At 46.8% G+C, this 8,225-nt stretch overlaps 1 non-coding gene across 1 annotated transcript; it reads left to right on the plus strand.

Moving 5' to 3' along the window:
* The first annotated feature begins 4,117 nt into the window (after positions 1-4,117).
* TRNAL-UAG (transfer RNA leucine (anticodon UAG)) lies at positions 4,118-4,199 on the plus strand. Its single transcript has one exon. It is a non-coding gene; the product is annotated as a tRNA-Leu (tRNA).
* Positions 4,200-8,225: the final 4,026 nt, after the last annotated feature.

Consider the following 8,225-nt stretch of genomic DNA (forward strand, 5'->3'; position numbering starts at 1 on the left):
TGCGCTCGTGAACTGCTGTATGTGTTTCTTTCTGTGCCCTGTCTAAGTTGTTGCGCAATTCACTTATATACTATAGGTAACAGGTTTGGTTTGGTTTATTGGGGTTTAACGTCCCGAAGCAACTCAGGGTATGTGGACGCTGTAGTGAAGGTCACTGGAAATTTAGACCACCTGGGGTTCTTTAACGTGCGCTGACATCGCACAGTACACGGGCCCCTAGGATTTCGCCTTCATCGAAATTCAGCCGCCGCGGCCGGGATCGAACCCGCGTCTTTCGGGTCAGCAGCAGCAGCAGTAAATGCCTCACTTTCGCTGGACATCTAAGTCGTTGCATGAGAGGAGAAGTACAAGATTGAGTGAAAAAAGGCGCCATAGCGTAGAACTTCTGATTAATTTCGACCATCTGGATTTTTTTTACCGGATACTGGGAGTCATCTGGGTGTGCCGAACCCATGGCGGATCTAGGGAGCGCCACCTCGACCGTTCTCTGGTACCGACATACGAGTCCTGGATTCGGTCACTCAGGCGGACCGCCTAAGTCTCTAAGGGCTCTGCTAGACTCGCTTGTAGCTTTCGCCTAAGAGTCGAGCATTTTGAACCACATGTACCCCAGTTCTTCTCTTCCTCCTCCGTTTAGGCCTACGTGCCACCCTCAAAGAAAACTTGCCAACACTCTACCGTACACTGACGTTGCATTCAGACGTCTTTCGAATTTAAACTCCATCGAAATATGGGTGCCACGGATGGGAACACTGACCCCTCGAGGACTTGCGGTGGTGGGTGGATGCTTGAACCACGCTGCGCTGGAGAGGACGGGGTAGTCGAGGACGGTATGCACAGTGCGAACGTGCGCATCATGCCAACACCTCTGCCTCGGTTTTCCCACCAGAAGCTCGTGGTCAGCGCTTCCTTGCTCCCCTGTGGACAAGGCCGGCTACGCCGTCATATCTGTGGACAAACATCTCATCGTCGAGACTGCGTAAGCTTAAGATGCATTAGTGGGAAGGCGTAGCACATTATATGCCAGCTAATAAATGGTGGTAGCCGTGCTAGGGTAGCGACTATTAGACAGTTTTAGCTGAGCGTTTTTACGGCCAGCGGAGAGGAGCGGTCGAGCGCAGATGCCACTGCGCATGCGCACGTCGCTGGGCCGGCCAGCGTTTTTACGGAGCGTAGCTTACGCCCGCTGGGAAGCCTTCTCCAGCGGAGCGATAGGCAGCGCGCGAATGTGCGCAAGAGCCCGTGGGCGTGTATGGGTAATAAATATGCCAGCCTCTTTTGTACGTCTAAAACGCAGCACATACCGAATAATTAACTAAAATCACGGAATCTACCTTTACTAAACAGTTTCAGCGCATTATTCGCTGGCTTAATCGATATACTTTTCCCTCTAACTCGAATTGGGACCTATAGGTGGAGCAGCAGAGCAATTCGACTCTAGTCCGCTCGAGAAGACGGGCGATCCGCCCGGCTAAAAGTGTTTTTCTCGCGCGCCTCTCCGCTGGTGTATCCGCTCGCCCGCTCCGCCCCGCTGGCCGTAAAAACGCTCAGCTAAAACTGCCTATTGTTAGGGACAACTCTCTGCGGCTATGCTGTAGAAGCTACGAGCGCGAGGCTCCGGCGTCCACAGGGGAGCCGTTGTCACGCGCTCACGAACCAGAGAAGCAGGCCTCTAAGCTGGCGGCGCGTGCTCATGCTTTCCACTGCCAAAGAGAGTTGTCCCCAAGTATTCATGGTTCCTTCGGCTGCTGCATGAGCCGACCTCATCGCCCGCTTCTTCGAGCTGGGCAGCGTGATCGAACACCTGCCTGCTTTGGTGGATTCAGAAGCCGCTGTCATCATCGCTTCTCTTGCAGCTCAGTAGAGCACTTGGCGTCCCTATCCATTCTGGACACTTCACGTGCCGCCGGGTTGAGTCGCTTCTCTGTTTCATGGTTGGCAGCGCGCTCAGACTTTCGCTGTCTGACCTACCGTAGCAATCGCCCTCTCTTCTGAGGCCATAGGAAACGGTTTGGCCGGCTTTGCTGCGCTCTTATAGTTTACGGCATGTTAGGCAGCCAACCGGCCAGTTCGTTGAGTTGGCTTTCCCGCGTTGCGCGCAAAAATACAATTGCTTCACCCACTTTTGTAATTCAGAACTTACAGACACCGTTTGTGTATTTGCTACTTAAATGCAGCTAATGTGATTTTGGCGACGATACTACGCGCCGAGGCAACATTTATAATATACAATAATGGAAAGACAACTCAACGAGCATTGATATGCGCAATTTTGATGTTAGATATTTCGAACCAGATTGCCGAAGAAAAAATTTAAAATCTAGGCTCACCTTCTTCGATAAAAGCCGTCGATTCGCAATATAATCTTGACCCGTAACATCGAACCTAAAAAAGTTCATCACTTCACTTTAGTTAAATATTCATCAAATTATTAAATTCTGCTACGAATAGTTTGCCCACATTGTTGTACAATATACATGTACAGGGGGCAGCCACGTATCTTTTTTTTTTTCATTTTCATCATCATCATCATCATCTCTGACAGTTTTCAAAATAAAAATCTGCGAACGTTAAATAAAATCAACCTTTAAAAGTGAGCGCTGCGCAGCAGTAAACAGCGGGCCCTTCGTTGCTTGATTTCTATGTATAATTCATCTGTAGTGAAACTGGTTTTTCCGCCACCCGCACTACTCTTCTTTTTTTCCTTATTACTGTTTGATCCTCGGTTCATTCTCATTTCATTTTTGTTATCGTCCATGCCGCTAACACTTCTTTTCTGCGGCAATCTTTTGACAGCAGCTGTAACACCGATCCTTATCTAGCTTTGGCTCGATAAGAACGCAATGCCTGACTTTCAAATGGTCAGTGCATCAGTAGCTTTTTTTTTTCCTTCACAATATTCGCTGCAAGCGTAAACAACGGTCACTTTTCGTGCTTTTCAAACTCGCATTTTTCTTGGTTTCTCTTTAAAAAAGATATTTAAAAATAACACGTGGAAAACAACCGCGCATTCCTCTCAGTTCTCCCTTCAAATCTAATTACATTTTCAAACTGTCGAATCGCGCCGGTCCCCGTCTTTCTTCACTTTCAGCGTCAGTCCTAGCGGTGCAGGTAATCGACTCGGCCGAAAGTCAGTAACTTTGAAGTACATTAGTGGCTCATAATATAGAACAGCCGCACTGTGTCGCAAGATTTGAAGCCACACTCAGTCATATGAATTTGCTGGTATTTATTGGGGCTGAAATCTAAAAAATGCCATTCAACTGTTATGCACTTCCTGACACCATGGATGAAAGCTGCTCAAGCCAAGCACTTCAAGGAAAAGGCCCAATTCTCGGTGGTCCCATCGTTTCGATAACAGTTTGGTCTATTTGTGAGAAGTCACTTCAGCATTTGGTAACAAACACTTTTAAACTCAGTGGTCCATATTGCTGTCATTCAAATGGCTTTGGTTTGGTTTATGGGGTTTAACGCCCCAAAGCGACTAAGGCTATGAGAGACGCCGTAGTGGAGGGCTCCGGAAATTTCGACCACCTGGGGTTCTTTAATGTGCACTGACGTCGCACAGTACACGGGCTTCTAGAATTTCTCCTCCAAAGAAATTCAACCGCCGCGGCCGGGATCGAATCCGCGTCTTTCGAATAAGCAACCGAGCACCATAACCACTGAGCCACCGCGGCGGCCATTCACATGGGATATACGCCAAGGGTGTACACAATAGGCAGCGTCCCTGAAGCCACCTGTGGATTATTTGATGTTTAATGGGAATACGGAGATATTGCAACTGAAGCTTTTTTAGTGGTAGTCCATGAAAAAAGCTTTCAGCGGGTTGTCACAAATAATTATCGTTGTTAACGAATAACATTAGTCACGAGCTTATCACGATCGGTTGTTCTTATGCACCCGCACAATTCCTTTGCATGGTACGTCATTTAGGCTTACGCCATATCTTTAGCGGCATATATTACCTACTGAAATTTCAGCTTCCTAGTTAGCAGCGCTCCACGCACCTGTTGAAGCAAAGATGTCTTCCCCCGTTATGCAATATATGTCGTCATCCGGATATGCGGACCGTATGAACAAGCAACGAGGCAAGAGGAGGCGCCTTTCCGCCGTCGGTAGCGTGGCCGAGCGGTCTAAGGCGCTGGTTTTAGGCACCAGTCTCTTCGGGGGCGTGGGTTCAAATCCCACCGCTGCCAAGTGTGTTTTTATGGTTCTAATTCAGCAAGTGCGACTAATTTAATGCGTTGCAACGCACGTGTGTATGCGCGTACTGTCTTTGCAGACGATATTGCGCAGGTTTAGCACAGCGGGAAATTTCTTTCTGCAAAAAGTTAGGAACTGATGCGTGTCGTGCTGCCTTTTCTGATTCACTATCAGAATTTCGCATCGCCGTTGGGCATCTAAAAGTACTTTAGTGCAGCGCCAGTGTTTTCCTTATTGCGCGAACTTACCGAAACTCGAAAATTTCTTTTATACTAAGAAAGAAATAAGAACTTTTGCCTGAATAATGCAGCGAGATATTTTTTTACTTCTCACCCTGGAATTTAAAGTACAGTGACGAGAGGCGAATTTCAAGAACAAGTAACGGAAACGCCCATGACGCCCCGCCGCGGTGGCTCAGTGGTTACAGCGCTCGGCTGCTGACCCGAAAGACGCGGGTTCAATCCCGGCCGCGGCGGGCCGAATTTGGATAGCGGCGAAATTCCAGAGGCCCGTGTGCTGTGCCATGTCAGAGCACGTTAAAGAACCCTAGGTGGTCGAAATTTCCGGAGCCCTTCACTACGGCGTCCCTCATTGCCTGAGTTGCTTTGGGACCTTAAATCCCAATAAAAAAAAATATATTACTTAACGCAATATCCCGTATACTGCCTGTAGGGGTGCCTGAGCATTAGGGGTGCATTAGGGAGCATTAGGGGGGTAGGGGTACATTTCCTATCAAATTATGTCCTTTTATCCACACTTTGGATAATCTCATGGCTGGCACCTAAACCTGTCACTTTTTCAATTAGCTGAAGACAGTGAAGTTTAAAACGCGCAACTTTTTTTATCATGACTTCGCTACTATCAACAAGCACAAGTACCTAGAACCTCCTCATCAGCGCTCAGAGAGCAGAAACTAAAACAAGAGTATCAGACCATTTATCTCCCGCTGTAACCCGATCAAGCACTATTTTTTTCCATCAGCCCTAAAAATACGAAAAAAACTGCCAGGCTGACTTTGCTACTTTGGAATAATCAAAGACATTGGCCGCCAAGATGGAAAGAAAATGCACCGCTATGAACAAACTCATTTATGGTTGGTGGCCCCAAAGCGCTATTTTATTTAATCGGTGCTTTTATTTCATGCCCATGGCGCTGGCATTTTTTTTATGGCAGAGATATGCGTGATGTTTATTTATCCTGTTTTGCTAGTCGTCGTTGCTATTGATTTCTGGAGCTTTTGTTCTGATATTTTTCAAACAGTCTGCAATTTTTTGTGATTTTCTTTCTACTCCTGCAAGATCCTGGCAAAGCTTACATTAATAATGGACAAATAAAACAAATATCATGAGTACTAAACTCGACTTTTTTTAAACACTGCACGCACAATATCCGCCCATATTACATATCCGGTTGTTCAATCGGCTTACAAACAGGTTTAGAAATAAGCTAATTCAACAAGAACGAAATGAAGTCACATTGTTGGTGACGGCCTAGTGCCCTCGCCGCCCGGAAGTATTCTTACATATGAAACGGCGAGTCCTTGATTGAAAATGATTACTCTTTAGAACCGCTGGCGATAGCTGACTATTTCGGAAAACAGCTGTGTTTTTTCACGAGAAACGAAGTCGGGTAGTTCCCGAAGAGCTGTCGGTAAATGTGGGCCACCAAGCGCAGAATTCCCAGTCTGGAAATTATGGTTATCGAATATATGGTTATCGTCCCATCTTTTGCTAGCGTAATGTTGTAAGTAATTCCTGAATGCCAGCACACGAATTTACGCGTGACGTGTTGAAGCGTCCACGATACAGAGGTGGCAAGCTTTTGTTTAATCTCCCCATGCCGGGATTTCCGCCATTCCGCTTTCTCCTAAAGAACATGAGGCTACGCCGTCTCTAAGTCCCTCTACCTTCTCCCAGCACGCCTGCCAGTATGAGAGGGAAAGGAGTGAATGTCTGGGTGTGGCGCGCAACCGATAAGAAAACAGAGCTAGCATGGTATACTCATTCAGGCAGCCAACGCATGCGAAGCAGGCCGCGGACGTTAAGCGCACGTGGGTAGCGTCGCCGAGCCACGAGCCGCACAAACTTGTTTCGCTCAGTGCAGAACGGTGGGTTGGGTCTTGTGCATTTGTTCTTAAGGCAAGTTGTCTCGAGATTCATGTTCCTGCGTGACCAAAATGATCTCTTTTTGAGGACAGTGATGCAGGTGCGGCTGCAAAACTTTTTATCCAAACTTCTGGTGTGTGCGCGCGGGTTTCATCGTGGAGGTGTGCATGGGTATTTGCGTGAAATCGTTGGAGATTTTCAAATACTGAAAGCGCGTTTCTCGATGCAGTACCTTAGTGGGGTAAAACGTAGGCGGCTGTATATGGACCTCTCAGAAATGATGTTACCAGTGCCAATTTATCGCATAATGAATGGTGACGGTCAGGGTGGGGATGTTCTTAAAAGGGTTAAGAAGATGGCCGTGCGACCTACGGTGAAAACTTTCTTTTTCCACTTACATAGTGGCACACTCCACGTGAAACCATGGTTGGAAGAGAAAGGGATATATGTCTTATGGTCCACAAACTGTATGATATGCCGCAAGCCTGAAACTGTAGACAATATGTTCTTGGACTGTTGGGATGCGGTCTTTCTGTGGGACATCCTGCAAAGGACGTTAAAGAAAGACCTTCCAGTAATGCCGTATGGCATCCGTTTTTTGCCAGTTGACAACGAAGGTGGTGTACCGTATGATCTGTTCATGCTGTTAGTACTGCATGGTGTATGGAAGACACGAATGGGTGTACATCACGCAGATGAAAATGTGCGTCCTACTAGGGAGTATTTTGTTGAGAGTATTGCTTACCTGAGAGATATGTATAAGGAACAAGCCGACAAACCCGAATGGTATACTATTCTCAATGAACTTGCTGCCCTGAAATGGTTTTAACCTATGAGGGCTGTCGTTGTTCAGATAGCGCCTTTTAATGTATTGTATTTGATTTTCCTGTCTAGTCGGCAATAAAAAAAAAAAGTAGCGTCGCCGAGCGGTCTAAGGCGCTGGTTTAAGGCAACATTTTCTTCGGAGGCGTGGGTTCGAATCCCACCGCTGCCATAAATTTTGCTTTCCTTCTTTTTTAATTTGTAAGAAAGCAAATACAGAGACTACTGCGTCATCGAATGTCGGCATATTAATAACGAATGTTCATTTTTTCAAGAAAGACGAATGTCTGGAGACAACAGTTAACATAAGCGTCGTGGTTGCGTGTGCTGCCACCAAAGGTTTGGCTTCCTCTCTGCTGGGCTGCCCGTGCCGGGGAAAAAAAAAATCATCCCCCCCCCCCCTCTCTCTTTTTTTTTCACAGCGTCACCTTGCCAAGACTCGTTTGGCCATATGAGTATTTTGACTGCGTGCTGTAGCGTTCTTCAGAGTTTGTGGCGTCACGAATGTAGTTGCAGTTTACCTGCAGAAAACGCTATTAAAAAAACAACAGTGGTATGCCTAATCTGAAAATATGGCTGACAAAAATTATGCTGCCGAATATTTGATATAATATTCAAATGTATAGGCAAATAACATCAGCAAGCGTGCGCTCCAATCGTGCTCATTCCTAGTTTATTTCTGGGTGCTCTTGAATCACGAGCTGCTCTAAATGTGGTCGTAATCAACCAAATCAGTTAAAGACTTGCTTATGGACTTTCAAGCTGTATTCACGAAATCCATACTTCTAGCGCGTTGCTAGGTTGTCAGGCTGCTGGTAGCCTTGCGGTTTCTTTGTCGATTGGGCAGCAGCTGCCATTCCGGATGTATCAACAAAACATGGCTTGCGCGCCCATGCATCTGATGTCCATGGGAGATATAGCGTTGTATAAATCAAGTATTGGTGCTATAGTGTTTTTTAGTACCAGCAGGGTCTATGCCTCGTCGCGTCCTTAAGTCTTTCTAGGTGGGGCAGTTTCCTGTCAGGTTAGGCCAGGCTCACTATCTCAAGTGAATACATCTTTGGCTGAGACGCACTGCCCTCGCGACGGTGT

The sequence above is a fragment of the Amblyomma mixtum genome, chromosome 1 (genome assembly GCF_055824585.1).
Source record: "Amblyomma mixtum isolate Tamu chromosome 1, ASM5582458v1, whole genome shotgun sequence".
Taxonomy (NCBI): domain Eukaryota; kingdom Metazoa; phylum Arthropoda; class Arachnida; order Ixodida; family Ixodidae; genus Amblyomma; species Amblyomma mixtum.